Consider the following 16,290-nt stretch of genomic DNA (forward strand, 5'->3'; position numbering starts at 1 on the left):
ATAAAGAATTTGAAAGGCTCCCCATGGAAATTTACTGTTTTATTTCTGCAAGGTATTTCTCGATCTTTTCTAGTGATGAAGCCCTGAATTAATTTACCATTCAGCACTCATATCCATGACAAATCCCCTACCAGTAATCACCCTGACTGGATAGAAAAAATTCTATGTTTTTATTTAAAAGTTATCTGCATTTTTTACCACATCAAAAACATGTGGTAAAAACCTCAAAAAGACTATGTTAAGTTTTACAACTAGCAGTTGGCTAGTAATAGTTTTCATAATGGACTTTGCAGGGGAGGAAAACCTTTTAAATACCATTACTTTCAATTAGCTTTTGATAATTGCAAAATACTCTTTTCTCACATGATTCAAGTCTTTAATGGTGCTGGTTAAGTGTTTGGGAAGGAGACTCATTCACATGCCCTGAAAAGCAGAGTCACATAATATTAAATGACATGTAATTGCCTTACATGATATTTCATAGCATTACTTTCTTTTATCAGTTCTCAGGCAAGGCAAATAGGCTGTGTGACAGCTTCTCATGTGCTTCTACACAGATCCAACACTGTGAACACAAACTTTTAAGCTGTAAGAATTACATTACCTCAGAGTTTTAAGTTAACAGGGTGAAGTTTATGGTGGAGTGATGTCAGCCCTTCATGCAATTTGTTCTGCTGACTTTAATGAAAAAAATGATAAAAACATCTGGGGTAGATCCCATTTCAATTCTTGTCTTGCTGGTGAAGACGTGGTTACTCCATGCTACATGCAGCAGGTACATCACTGCTGTTATCGCAGCTGCATGAGCTCTAAGGTGAGCCCTTGTTCACCGTCAATGAGAAGAAGAATCAAATTTTTTTGTTTCAGTGCTATCAGGTACCCAGTGAAATCCATGACTAAAAGAACTCTCTGAAGTAAATATTTCATTTCTGTTGCAAAAACTACATGTTTAATAAATTATTTGATAGGAAATATCAAGAGCTTTGGATGTTTGGATTAATATCTACAGTATTGAATTAGATTTGCTGTAGTTTGACATATTACATTTGAAATAAAAAATATTAAAAATGAGCTAATTTTTTAGGTCTCTTCTATGAAGTCTATATTTATTAAAATATTGAGGTATAATATGTGTTGCATCAGTAAGTGAAAACGGATATTTTATTATGTCCCAAGACAAACAACATCAAATACAATTTCTCAGTTGAAACATTGCATCTAGAACTGTACCTGATAAGGCAACTCTTTAGTTAATTAATTATGGCCATTTTCTGCAAATTAAAAAAGTTAATGTAATTAAAATGTGAGCTGCTCCACTTGATTGTGCTCTGGCAAGGACAGTGCTGGGCACTGCAGATTAAATTTGGACAACGTGCCTTTGTAACTCTCAATGTGTCTTTAATTTCCTATAGACTGGCTCTGTTGCTCTCAATATTCTGCATCAGACAGCAAGTAATTGTACAAATAAAGACTTCAGTGGTAGTTAAACTGATTAAACTTGTGTTTCAAAGCTTTGCAAGAACTGAAATGCCTTTGTTGTGGGCCTACCATTTAAATTAGTAACCCAACAGTGCTGACCATTGCACAGGGACTGAATTAATCCAACTCTTTGCCTCAAGACCACACAAATTATTTAAATTTTCATCGTAAACAATTTATCTTCCTGTTTAGTTTTATGTTTATGAAGAAGATATTCTATATCTGATGTGAATGATTCTGTTCCTGAAAGCTTTTACATACTGCACAAGCTCTCCATCTATTTGGTTTGTGGAGGTGTACCAGCTGTTCAAACAGAAAATAACACCAGTCCTCCTGATTTTATTTCTCACTTGATTCCTTTATATTTTTAATCCATCACTACAACATGGTATGCTAGGACTCTGGGAAAATAAAGAAATCTCACTGAAAAGAATGAAAGGTTTAGTGGAATTAACGAAATAAATATTATAACTAGATCATTTCTATAATCCAGCTAAAGTTGTTCCTGAGCTCCTGTACCATTAAATTCATTTTTATTTTATTCCACATGAGTTTTCTTGCTGTGATTTAAGCTTTTTCAGTCATCCCAGTAGATGTCCCCTTGGACTGAAATTCCAATCTAAAAAACTCTTCCATTTATTGTGTAATCATTTTTTCCTTGCAATCAGTTCTAATTTACTTCAGTTGTATTCAATTCCCCTCCTTTGATTCTGTTTTCTGAGCTAGATTGAAATTTCCAAATTGTTTTGTTTTGTCATTTTATATTAAGAATAAATTCCCTCACATGTTCACCATGCTCTTTGACTACTTTCTCTGTCTTTTTCTGTTAACATAGAACAGTATCTAATCAGTTGTTAAATGCATGTTGGAATTTTATAGCCTCTATTTTTCAGTTTGTAGCAACTGGGTAATCAACAGTTCTTGTGAGCCTACATTAGTCAGTATAGGTGCTAAGAGATGATTTTAATTTGTAAAGTCTTCTCAGGTACTATTGATATTGACAAGCACTGTTGACAAGATGAAAGAAACTCTGAAAGTTGCAAAACAGGTTTCTCAAAGAAACAAGAAAGTTTCTTCAAAAATAAAATTATTTTAAAAACTTGAAAAGAATTGTGCAAACGGTGAAGGGCAAAAATGCTGTCCTTATTTTATTTTTCTTTTCAATGTTTCCATATTTTTAAGACCTAGAATGGCTTTGATCCTCTTGGAACAAAAGGTGTTGCGCAGGTCTTTTGCTTCTGAGTGGCCTGACAGGGGCTATGCTCAGGGGAGAAACAGCTGAAGTTCTAAAACTATCATATAATTCTTTTTGGATCTTGGGTGAGACCAATAACATAAACATAAGCATAAACAAAAAACAGGCTTGCTACACACAGCTGATAACATTTCACAGTAATGGCACCGTATGACAGTAACCACCAAAGTGTGAAATAGATGTACATGTAATGACAGTAGGTAGGCAGTCCAAATCTCCAGTGGAGCTTCATGAATAATTTATGTAAGAGCTAGATTGGTTGACATAATTTAGGAAAGTGAGTATCATGCTTTCATAGACAATAATCACTATGCCATGTGGCTTTTTAGTGCACAGAAGTGCAGAGCATTTAGGTTTTTGTAGTGCTCCATGGTTTTAGGTATAATAAACCATAATAGCTGCCTTTCAAGGAAAAAAACCCTATATGGTAAACTAGAACATTAAATGCTTGACATTTTGATGGGGGAGGAATTTTTTTTGGTGGCATAATGTTGAGCAACACTAAAATCATCACTTCAAACAAGTCTGCTAATATATTCCAGCTAACACAGTTATTTCATTTTCTAGACAAAATGAAACGGCTTCTCCAATTCTGAAATATTATTTGTTAGTTACTTTTCAGGGTTTTCTTCCCCAAGGGCTCGCTTGATAGGTAAACTTAGTGGAGAAAAAGGAACAGCACAAACAAGAGCATGTAGGCCTAAATTAATGAATAAATACAATTTATAATGAAGAATACATATCAACCTCTAAATTTTGTAAAAAACTTGCATATGTATTTAAGTGCACCTAGGATAAATTTGTGGTTTGTATTTGGTGCTTATTTACATCTTTTCAGAGAAGGTATTGAAAGTGTTTATGGGGGATTTCAGAACTGCAACACCTCTTGAATGACATTAAGTGACCCTTTTGTGTGTACTCCTGCCCTTGTTTGTACAATGACTGTTTTTAGAACAGCAACTGTCCCACATAGATGACTCCTGGAAAATTACTGGCATAATTCTATATCCTCAGTTAGGTTTAAACAGGTCTATTTCACTCAATGTTTCCCAAACCACTACAAAAATGCCAAAGATTTATTCTTTCCACTAAGTACCAGACCAACTAGGAATTTTGATGCTAGTTTCACTGGAATGAAGATGCATGTTTTACTGAACACAAAACATCATGCTGAGAGCTACTGTTGGGTAAGAGAGACATTCTAGTTGTTCATGTGCTTTCAGTACAATTACTGGCTTATCTGGGTGTTTCCAAAGAATAGAGAAGCAGAGGAAAACTGAACAAAGGTAATAAAGAGTGAGCAGAAGCAGAAAAGCATGGTCTCTGAGATAGAGCATTGGGATGTGAGCAGAAGGCAGGTTTCCCTTAGGAGGCAAAGCCTATTGATACAAAGCTACAGATTGGGGAAAATAAAAATCACAATTTGGAGTAAGCATCTGTTAAATTTTCCTCCTAGGATTTTCCTTGTGCTTCTATTAGTTTTGTAAGCTATTCCCTGGTAGAGCATCTAATTTCATGTCTCTGTGTATCAGTCAACTGTCACTTATGAAAACTCTGCCTTGAGTCAAATCCTACAATTCTGTTCCAAAAGTGCTCCCAAAACAACAAAAAGGGGATAGTTTTAATGGACAAGATAATACAAGACTCGAGCCTTGGTTTATAATCTTCATCCAAATTTGTTTTTTTCCCTTGATGTCAGCCTAGATTTTTATCATTATTTTGGTTTAAAGTATTTGGCTGAAAATGGGATATATTTGCTATTCAAAACCACCAAATCCTTAGTTGTTCAGTCCTGTTCTTAACAGTTAAGATCATTACAAAAGACTGACTGTAGCATTTCAGTCTGCTTTTATTTCCTCTTGCCTTTGAAGTGTTTCAATTAGGTTTTTCTATTTCATTAATAAAAAACAACATTTCCTTAGTTTGCTGTAGGCAAACTGAACTATGTGAAGTAGTAATGACATGGCTTAAGATTGAAAGTCTAATAAAATGTCTTCAGTTAAGTCTGAAGTATGCCTAAAGTAAAGCAGGAATGTGAGTGTAGTAATCAGCACACCTCAGTAGGAGCTTGATTTCCATTAAAGCTTCTCTATGTTCCATGTTTATTCACCACTGAAGCAGGTTTAATTATTTTTACCATGTTTGAACAGTTTATGGCTGTTGCTCTAGAAATTGCACACAGCAATTAACTGCTTTCTCTGCTATTTAGGAACTTGAAAAGTGGTGGGAAAAATGGGTGTTAAGCATTCTGTTACTTGGTTTCATAGAGAAAATCCTGGCTGACATATAGATCAATCTGACTGTGCAACTTCAACATGCAATCATGCAGAGGATTCCAATCAGCATCTTAATTTTCAACTGGTAGGAACAGAAACAAGTACAGGGAAATAAAAGCAAATGCAGGAAAGGAATGTCTATTGTTCAGTGATATTTGAAATCGAAACAAAAAATCCCACTAAAGCACTCTGAAACTGACTGACAAGTTATGTCACAAAAGATACAGACAAATAAAAATTCAAGAGATTATATAAATTGGAGAACTATTTTCTATGTCTTCATTTTAGACTGAGAAGAGAGAACATACTGGGCAAAAGATTCCTGGTGTACATTTGGAGCAGATAAAACATTGTGTCTGCTCCAAATGTACATCAGGGAAAAAAAAACACAGTTTATGCTGGTTTTAGAAAGGCTGTACACACAAACTTGCCATAAAAATGATTAGTTGGTGTTTCTCAATGCTATTTTTAAGGCAACTTTCAGTCTCTTAGTAGAGGCAGAAGTAGATTGCATAAGAGCAGACACAAAAGCTCTTCAAATCAAAGCAGACTGCTACACATTGTTTGGTGCTGAGGCAAGTTAAGACATAGAAAATCACTAAAGCTATACCCATAAAATTTAAATCTGTTCTCATTGCTAGCCTGCGACACAGTTTTTCAGTTCTGCTTTGAGAGATACCATAATTGGAGATTGAATGCTATCATTAGGCTGGATTTGTTCTCCAACAAAAGTGCAAAGTGTTCCAGTGATACTCCATTGTAAATATTGAAGTTTTCCACCTGAAGTTATTTCCAAAGGAAACCACAAAGTATTTATTGAAAGAGTTGGTTACTCTAAAAACTTCAGTGTTTGGAACCTTGACTCTTTCTACTTCTAATTTTCCTACAACTATCCTAATGCTCAACTCTCCTACATCCACAGACTTTTTCTAGGAACAGAAATGGATTTCCCCAGGAATGCAGGAAGAAGTAGTTGTTCTTTCATGAGTTAGGTGCCACACTCACTTCCCATCATATAAAATGATTATATTTCCTAAGTGGAATCATATTATTGGGATGGCTTCATACATCAAGATCACAAAATATAGGGACAAAGTATTGAGTAGGACACACCTCACATAAATCCATGGACACACTTTCACACATGATAACATAGCTTTGAAGTAGTCAAACACCATAGTGCTGTGCAAACACTGAGATATCTGATTTTTCACTGGTGGTGAGTATGCAGGAAAGAGAATTTATAATGGGAAAAGGAAAAGGCAAAAAAAGGTAGAGTCCCCTTAGAGATTTCCATAAAGCTGCAGCTGAAGTTATCCCTCCTAGAGGCAGAAATAGGAAAACAGGTGGGTTTATGTATTCTCTTGTTTTATGCAAGACAAGCTTTAAAAAGTTTTATAAATCCTATGACACAAAGTTATATAAATCCTATGACACTCATGGAATATAATCTCACTCAAATAGGATACAATTTCAAAACCTTTGTGAAAGGTTCAGCTTTGTGTGTGTCCAGCTGAATGAGATTAAAGATCAGAAGATAACAGAACCCCTGCTAATCATTGTAACAGTATGCTCAGAAACAATGACGATAATTTGGATTTCTGCTTGCATACTATGTCCGTCAGAAATGCACACTAAGAAGCCACTCATGCAGTCAATAAAAACCTACACTATCTTTTTTTAGCTGAATTGAGTGTTTTATTAATCAGTATTTTAAGGAAATGAAAGACCAAAACAGCAAAGAGAGGCACTCAGTTATGTTCAATACCAGAGAACAGCCATGATCAAGTCCCTTAGAACCTCAAAAGATCATCTGGTCAAATCTTAATGGACAAGGGAGCGTAATAGAGTTTCTTTAACATTGTGTCCAGTCATGTTCTTGGAAAGCTTCAGTGATGAGGATTCCACTACGTCCCTGGAGAGGTTTCTTTTTAAAATTTTCTTTTAAAGTACCTTTTTTAAACTGCATAAAGCAAGTTGCACCGGATGTCTACTGTTCCTTGTGGAGAGATTGCCCTTTCTTTCCTTTTCAATCCCCCTTTTAAGTACTGAAAATTAATGATGAGCCCCCTCTACCTGAGCATTGTCTTCTCCAGGGTGAAAAGACCTAATTTCTTCAGACCTTCCTCAGAGTGCAGCTGCTCCAGTTCCTTGATCACCTTTGTGGTTCTCCTTTGAGTCCTCTTAAGGCTGTATGATATTTAAAGTCTCTTGTTTTGATCACTTGTTGCACAAAAGATGCATGAGAAGCAGGCAAATGCAAGCTTATTAATGACTTCCTCAAAGAAAATGTTCTTTATCCCTAAAGTTTAAATTCCATTTACAATAGGATCAGGATTATTTTACAAACTTTGGCTTTTAACTGTTACACTCAAATTGAAAATGCCCAATCGGTTAGGAGTCTCAAGGCAGGTGTTGCTGGAGACTAGGGTTGATTGCTATGCCAAAGCTTAAGTCGAGTAAGTCTCTTTGCTACGGAAGCTGCTGCCAGTAGATGCCCTATCTACACAAGAAGGGGCTCACAGTGTCAGGAGAATGAGACACAAGGAGTTGTGCTGCCAAAAGAGAGCTGGGCAGGGAAATTTATAAAGTTCATTATAACTAATAGACAACCTTATGGTGGCAATGAAATTTGAACATCCTGATCAGGACACATGTGGAAATTAATATCCATTTAATTTGAATACTGTAGAGCATAGAGTCTGAAACCACGAGATTTTGTGTTTTGCTAGGGAACATGATGCCATGTCATAACAGCAAGAGTTAATGCCTTGTCAAAGAGAGTTTGTTCTAGCATTCCTGACTCCAAAGTGGAATGAGACTGTCTCTGAACTTCAGCTCTTACTTTATAAGACATAATTAGTACTGGTGTTTCCAGACTGCAGCTGCTCTGAGATTAATATATCCAGGGTTACAACTCTAAGACACACTTTCCTATCAGGCAGTGAATACAGCTCCAGAAGACAAATAATTTTTTTTAAGCACTCTTCTCATAGGCAAAGCCTTGTTTTAGAAAATTTCTCACTTCATGGGGAAAAAAAAGTAAAATATCTGGCTGAATAGGTCTTATTTATTTTGAGTTTTACAAATATTAACTGGACAAAGTCCTATACAAATGGAAAAGTTCATATTGTAAAAATTGTTTTGAGGTTGCTGAAGCATATTTTATGTCAAAGTACATTTTTGACTGGACAAAAGGAAGATTAGCCTTTGAATATGTTGAAACTTTGACTTTTCATCCCAATTGAGAATGAGGTTCTTCTAAATTTCAATAGTTTCCCCATGGTGAAAAATTGTTTGAGTACTGTTCAAATGTGAAAAGGAATAGTGCAAATGTGAAAAGGAATAGTGACAGGTTTTGTAAATAAGTGCTTCAACCATTGGTAATTGAACCTACTGAAATTGATCATCACTGAATTAGACTCATTAAGACTCATTCCACCATTATCCAGTAAAGAATTACATCATCTCTATCCCTCAAAAAATTGCAGAGAGAAAAGTTATGCCATTTTTTATGGAATTCAGTCAAAGCTTAATAGGAAAGTAATAGTATCATTGTGCTGATAATGAGCATCCTAAAATTCTCTAAGTGATCAAAGTTACAAAACCTTTGTGGTCCAAGAGATGAAAACAGCTCAGTAGAATGTTTGAGCCATTTTGATCAACCAGTAAAGCTTCCAAAAAACATTAAAGCAATCACTTGAGGAAGGTGAATAGGGATGAAGACAGTATGTTGATAAACACATACTGAAGAGTGAATAAATGGATTTGTTCTTTAACTTTGTAGTGTTATAAACTTTTGGTATTAATTCAGTAAAGGGCCTGGGTATCATTGGAAGCTGCTCAGTGGAAACTACAGCTCAGTGAGCAGTTTCAGTCAGATGAATAATCAGGTTTCATGAATGCAGGGTGTAGCAGGTGATTATGCCTTGAGAATACTGGAGACGATGCAGGTCTGTTTTCTCTCCCTCAAAGGAGAACTTCAGTTTGGATTAGAGATTCAGTGAGGGCTAGTGAGAAAGAACAAGGGCACAGAGCAATTTCCTGTGAAGAGAGACTGAAACTACTTGATTTGTTTACCTCTAAAAAGGGATAAATGAAAGTCTACATGCTGAAAGTAGCTAACATTTCACACGCATTCTCTAGCAGCAGAATTAAGATGACAAAATCAACCACTAGGAGGTTGGAAAATGCCAAAACTAATAATACTTTAACAGATGTGTCTCAAAAGAGAGAGAAATAATACTAAATGTTTTGCACAGAGTTGCTTAGTTGCTTTCACAGAGGTAAAAGATTTCATTCTTTGAAAATATATTGTATTTCAGGTCAATTTTTGCAATTTAGAATCCTTTTATGATAGTTACATTAAGAAAACTCTTTCTTACAATACTTGTTTTTACACACACCAGAGACTTATTTATGTTGCATAATTGATAAATGGACCATAATCTGTCACAAAGATATGCACCTCAACCTTCATGTTCTTTCAGGAAATTGGCAGTTGGGACTATTTAAGATCAAATGTACCTCCAGATAATACTGAAATGGAAATACTTATTTTCAAAACAGTCACCTATAAAACGTTTCTTTTTTTTCTCCTCTTGATTGCAGTAGCAACAATTTTATTGGTTACAAAACTTTGACATATTCCTTCAAAATATCAGTATTTTGTTAGTTACATATTACATATAGAGACAGTTATATAAATACAGGGAGGATATATAAAGCATAAATATTTTTAATGAGTGGAACCATCTTTGAGTCATAAAAATATTTTGCCAGCATTTTAGCCAGGGAAAGCAATCCAATCCTTATTTGTAGCTTAATCTAGTAAGAGATGGAGACATTAAGATTCTATCATACAGTCAGTTTTGCACTACCAATGACTATTCCTTACTTCAGATCTATCAAATGAAAACAACGTAATTCCCATTGGGTAGTTACAATATTGTTTTGAAAGCATTCTAAGATGTGATGTGCAGTAGTTTCTGATTATTAGGCCAAGGAGAAAGCATTTAGGGTGAATTTTCTCAAAAACATAGACATGAGCAAGATAATGGAGATAACTGATAAATTTGACTAAACTACATAAGATAGATAATACAATATTTATATAATATATAATTATATTACATAATTGTATTTCTATTTATGTCAACGTCTACTAATATGGTCACTATATGAATATTAAAATCTGAAATGTACACGTATCTTACATCCTGCTGTTTTGGTAGATACAATTTAGTTTTGAATAAGACCAACAAATGACATATTTTACACATCATTTATAAAATTATTGCTCATGCAAATAGATGACGGGGTGAAGGTCTTTTATCGTGATAAAATAAAATCTCTGTGATCATTTGTTTTTACAGCAGTACTGCAGAGGCCATCATCTTTATAATCTTGAGGAATGACAACCTTGTGAAAACTGGCAACTTCCTACTAGATTAGCATACAAAATATGTTTTCCTTACAGTTATGCAATTCCCACCCCCACACTATCTCAATTATATTCTTATGGGTAATAAATTACCTACAGATAATGGCTTGTGTGTCTTACCACGCAGAGAGTCTATTTGCTGATTGCACTCCGAATGCTCAAGGATGATTGGGTCGAGCTGCATTCCGTGCCTTCTACTGTTGCATCTAACTACTTATTAAGGACTGAGTTTAAATTAATTCTATTTCAAGCACAGTCTGCTGGTAGAATAAAGCTTAAAAGGGAAAAAACAGTGGTACACGCAAAGGGCAATTTTCTCTTACATACGGTCATCTTCTTTTGACATAAATTTGTCAACAATCAAATTAGATTTTCTCATCTAATTCCACAGGTCTTTTCAAGAGTCTGAATCCTTATGTTTTAATTTTAAAAGTAGTTATTCAAAAGATTTTCATGGCAGCTGAGCATTCAATACTGCTTTGTTTCATCTGATTATTAGAAGTAAGAGCTTGAACTCCATTCTTATTTGATCTGAATTGTTGTTATTTTTATGTAAAATACATGGATTCCTAAAAAACCTAATTCCAACTGCAGTAATGGAATATCATAATTAATAATAGGCAGATAGGAATTTATTTCTTACCCTAATTAAAGACAGTTCTTAACCTGCTTTCTCAAACAAGCATAACTCCAGCAAGTCACTATATCTTTTTTATGTAATGTAAAACTAATAAAGTAGATAAGACATCAAGTCTTATACTGTATGCACTAAAAAAAAAAATTGGATAGGGCAACTTGATATCAGCTACTGAATTCTAGAGTTCTCCTCAAAATATAGCCATTTGTGTTTAAAATAGGTATCACAGTAAATAAAGTAAATAAATATTTACAACACAGGAGAATACTTAACAGCAAAAACATTACTTGCTTGCTTTTTGTCCATGAAGAAGCCACAGCATCCATTCAATTACTTTGTCATAACCTTCATATCAAAAACACTAAGGAAAGACTGTGGATCAGCATGTATATTTCCAGTTTCTACTGAAAATTGAATTAGGTAAATTAGGAGTGCGCTATCCCAAGAATCCTTCCTTTTCTTGGAAGTTTCAGAAGCATGGCTTGTCTGAATGAGTAACTGAGCTGGGATCTGTATCCAAAGGAACTTATTCACTTTATTGCACGCAAGGAGGGTGGCTACTGTATGTATCGCATGTAAGAAAAAATGATAAGGGAAAGGTAAAGAAGAGACATGGTCATCTTGGCTGTATACAAAATGATCATGTTCCTAGAGACCAAATTGGATCAGTTTTGATACCTCAACTATTAGTAACTATCTCTTCTGAGTCCATCAGTGGATACCAGCTTGTTTTTCTAGGGAATGACAGTTCTCGTTCTTCTATATTTCTTTGTTGTAGGTTGCTTCCTTGAATGATGCTAAGATTCCTATAACATTTTGCTGGCAATCTATTATGATCTTACTCTTTTCATCTTTTACTCTTTCACCATGATTATTTCTTCATTCCCTGCTGTAGTAATAAAATACTTCATTCCCATTTTGAAATAAACTTAGGCCTCTTTCATGATCCTCCTTCATTCTCAGTGACATCTCCTTCTTCCACCAAATGCCATTACCGTTTCTTGAGCTTTGAATGTCACAGGTTTGTTCCTGTCTCTTCCACTTCTCCAAATTAAAGCAAAGTGAAAGTTTTAATTAACATAAGTCATCTCAAAATATAGTTAGAAATGTAGAGGACTATAGCTCATAGTCTTCTGTACATCCTTGAAAATCTGTTAGTAACACATGACCTATGAATATTTGGATGCCTAAGTTTCATGACAGTGTAACCTAGATATCATTGAAAGTAGGACTGCTATGATCTGTGAGAAAGCATTCATAAATAAAAATAGCAAAAGAGGGAATAATACATCTCTGTAGTTCAGCAACAGGGGGTGGATGGATCTGTGGTGGAGAGAATATGTAGTGTCTGTATCACAGACTTTATTTTCCATGAACAACCACAGAGTTCATCCACATTATGTCACTAAGTTGATATTTTGAAACAAGCCTAGAAAATTCAAAAAGTGATATGGATTTCAGCATGAAAAGTAACACCAATAATGTGTACCAAACTAGACAGTATTTCTGTGACTTTCTTGAAAGACATATTGTACCTGAAAGAAACATAAAAAAAGTAAAATTTAATACCACAGAAGCTTTTAAAATGAGTCCTGTTACTAGTAACATCAGTGAAGCAGTACTTCCAGCATCAATGTGTATGACTGCCTAGGGAATAAAGAAGAGAAGAAGCTATTTCAATAATATTTTTACAAATCTGCATCATGTTAAGCATAAATGTGATCCGGAAAATATTCTGCTATTACTAAGTCAGCAGTATGCCAGTTTCTATTATCTCTGATCCGGTCATGTATAAAAGCTTTAATCAAAGATAAATTTCTAATTCCCTAAAGCACTTTAAACCCATTCATACTTAAAAATCAACTGTTTGACTAATAAGGTACCTGTAGGCATAACTACTGGCAAAATTCAAGTAAATTAATATGTGATATTTTAATCACAATTAAATTTAATTTTGTTCAATGACATACAAACACACACAAATCATGGTTATTTTTTTACATAAAGAAATTCGGATTTCAGGCACTACTTGATGCAACATACCTGAGCTAGTTAATCTGTACTGATATATCCAATATCTTTAAGCAGATTTATATGTCTGTCTGTACATGCCTGTGGAAAATAATAATATAATTGAAGAGATGTGGATGATGCCCTGTGAAACAGGCAAATGCACAAAGACACTAAAAGAGCAGTGAATGGACTCTTGCATAACAAAGAAAGACTGAACAGTGGAAATTAGATAAGACCAAAAAATATACATTAGACAGAATAGTGATTATGTTTAGCCTGAAGGGTCAAAGTACAGGAGGGGAAAGACTGGGAAAAGTCTGGTAAAGAAAAACTACCAAATATAGATAGAGGGAGTAAAACAACTTCAAGAGAAATTACCACGTACAGATAAAACTTCTGAAAGTATTAAAAAACCTAATAACATCTTTGAAAGCAATTGTAAGGTGTTAAAGTAGAAACTGGATCATGGTATTGTTAAGGTTGGAAAAGACCTCTTAGATTTCAAGTCCAAAGATTAACCTAGCATCACCATGTTCACTGCTAAACCGCATCTCCTAGTGCCACATCCCTTTTCAGGAATGCTGATTCCACCACTTCCATGGGCAGCCTCGTCCAATGCCCAACTCTCTCAGTGAAGAATTTTTTCCAAATATGTAATCTAAACCTTCTGTGGTGCAAGCTGAGGCCATTTCTCTCATCCTGTCACTTTTTACCTGAGAGAAAAGACTGGTAAGTGGAAGATACTGGAAGTCCTGTGATTTAAATGCTCAATATCAGATCCTATGTATACCTTAGTTTCATTGATGTGTTTGATAACTGAAAAACCAAACGTAATTTAAGTGATGAAATATTATATCTTTACAACCAAATGTGTCCATAGTCTTGTAGAAAAGCATTTATGTTAATATAATCCTATTACAGCATTAACCTTGACTAATTTATCTGAAAGTAGGAAGTAAACACAGAGTTTCGCAAGTTGCTAAAATTGTCAGTGTACATTCTACATTGTAGCATGAGATAAGATGGGAAAAATCTAAGGAGAAACTGAAAAACTGCCTCATCAGTTCAGAAATGCTTTTAAAGCTTCTGGTGAAGAGAAGGAGAGCCACATCCAAAGCTTTAATATACTTTGACTTTGTGCCATATTCATTTTCTGTATGACAAATACTCAAACTCATATGTAAGCAGTATAGAAGGATAAGACAATGACACAAGCCACGTAGAAAAACATGAACTATAATTTTGAGGAGATTTGTGTATGAAAGTAAAGGAATGATAGTAAATATATGCAAATAATATTATAATTTTCTGACTTTAAAGATTTAACAAAGGCATTGCCTTACAATTATGGCACAAAATACAATATACTTCTTTATCAGATTTCATTTTCATTTTTTATCTGAACCAGTTTTGCAAAACTCCTGATGTTCATAACTTGCAATAAAATTACCTTTGAAAGTTTTCTAAAAAGATGAAATGTGGGAGTTGCAATTTTTATTGTTCTGTAAATAGCAGTACATAGTGTACAATGAGTCTGAATTTCTAACTGATCATACATTTTGTAGGCTTTGAAAAACTTAAATGGAAAATCCCTCTGAAAGCCAAAAAAAAAATCCTGCAATTGTGAATTTGAAAAATAAAAATAAATTTTCAAATTTTCCAGTAAAAAATATAAACATTTGGAGGTCTTGAAATGTTTAAGTCTGAATAATTTCATTGTGTTACTTTCAGTAATTATACCATATTACGAATCATTAACATTAACTTGTAAAAATGATAGTTAAAAAATATAAAGATAATTTTTACTAATCAAAACAACAATTATTCTGATTATTAACTGAAAACATATATTTTAACTGTATTTAGAATATTTAATTATAATATTTAATTTTAAATGTTCTAGGTTATGTGAATGAAAGCTAATCACAGGCAACAGACCTGTCCTGCCAGGACTGTGGGAAAAGCACAGGCTGATGGGCACTGATGACCCAATGAGAGAAATGATGTTGTAGAGCCAGCTTTTCCAAAAACCATCACAGACCATTGACCCCAGTGGAAACCCCACCAGGATTAGTCAGATAAAATATCTCTCTTTATCAGGCTATCCATGCTATCAGGGGAGACTGCCTGAGTGGGTATAGAACTTACTACTGATGCAGGAGGATGAGTATTTTGGGGAATATCTGGGGAATATTTGGGGAATATTTCTTATTCCCATAGCCCCTTTAAGTCATATCAGAAGCTTTAACTTCTGATATGGCTTAAAGGTGCTATGGGAATAAGAAAAACTTGTTATGGGATTCTGTGTTTGGGCTGGCTGGACTGTATTTAGCTTCCTCAGTAGTGGCCCATACAGTGCTGTGGCTTGCTTTTGGGACAAATAAGAGCACTGATAAAACACAGGAGTTTTGGCTACTGCAGAACAGTGCTCTCGTAGCATTAAGATTTTCTCTTTTCTTCGTCCACCGGCAGCCTTCATTACTGAGTAGCCAGAGAAACTGGATATTTCAAGTTCTTGCTGTTCAAGTTTGTGTGAACATGGGTGCCCTCCAAGGCACTGTTTTCTCTCTGTGTTGATCTGTGCAGCAAGCTGGGTTAGCAGTGTGGGTGTGCTAGCAGGAATGCTTGACAGTGGCTAGATCTGGGGACATGGAGCCACAGCACTCCCATGTCTGTGAGGCTGGGGCCTGAGAGGCTCACTTGAGCCCTGAAGTCCACCAGACGTGGACTCTAATGATTTAAGGTCCCTGCTGCTAATTGACACACCCATACCAGGGGACAGTACTGAATTTCTGAAAATCTGGCAGTGTAACTGTGTACCTTGATGTCCTTGGTGCTCTTAGGTATTCTAGAAATGAGAAATGGAACAGCATTCTTTTACAGTCTTCTCTCCTGAACCTGATTTAATTTCCTAATTTAGTTACCTCTTACAGATAATACAGTCTCATCTCTGACCTGTACTGCAAGTTCCTCTCAGCTTCAGCTGATGTGGCAACTAAAGATTTCTTCTCTGCCAGGAAAAAATCCTTCACTCCTTCCTTGAATTAACCTCTGTTTTTAGAGGTCTTCAGCAGCTCTTCGTGTGTTTCTTCTTTGTCTCAAATATTTTTCCTTTCTAGTCTTGTAAGTCTCTGAAGAGAGGTACTTTATTTCAGGTGCAAGGTTTGCACGTTTATTTGTGGATGTT

This window comes from Ammospiza caudacuta, chromosome 4 (assembly GCF_027887145.1).
Source record: "Ammospiza caudacuta isolate bAmmCau1 chromosome 4, bAmmCau1.pri, whole genome shotgun sequence".
Classification (NCBI taxonomy): domain Eukaryota; kingdom Metazoa; phylum Chordata; class Aves; order Passeriformes; family Passerellidae; genus Ammospiza; species Ammospiza caudacuta.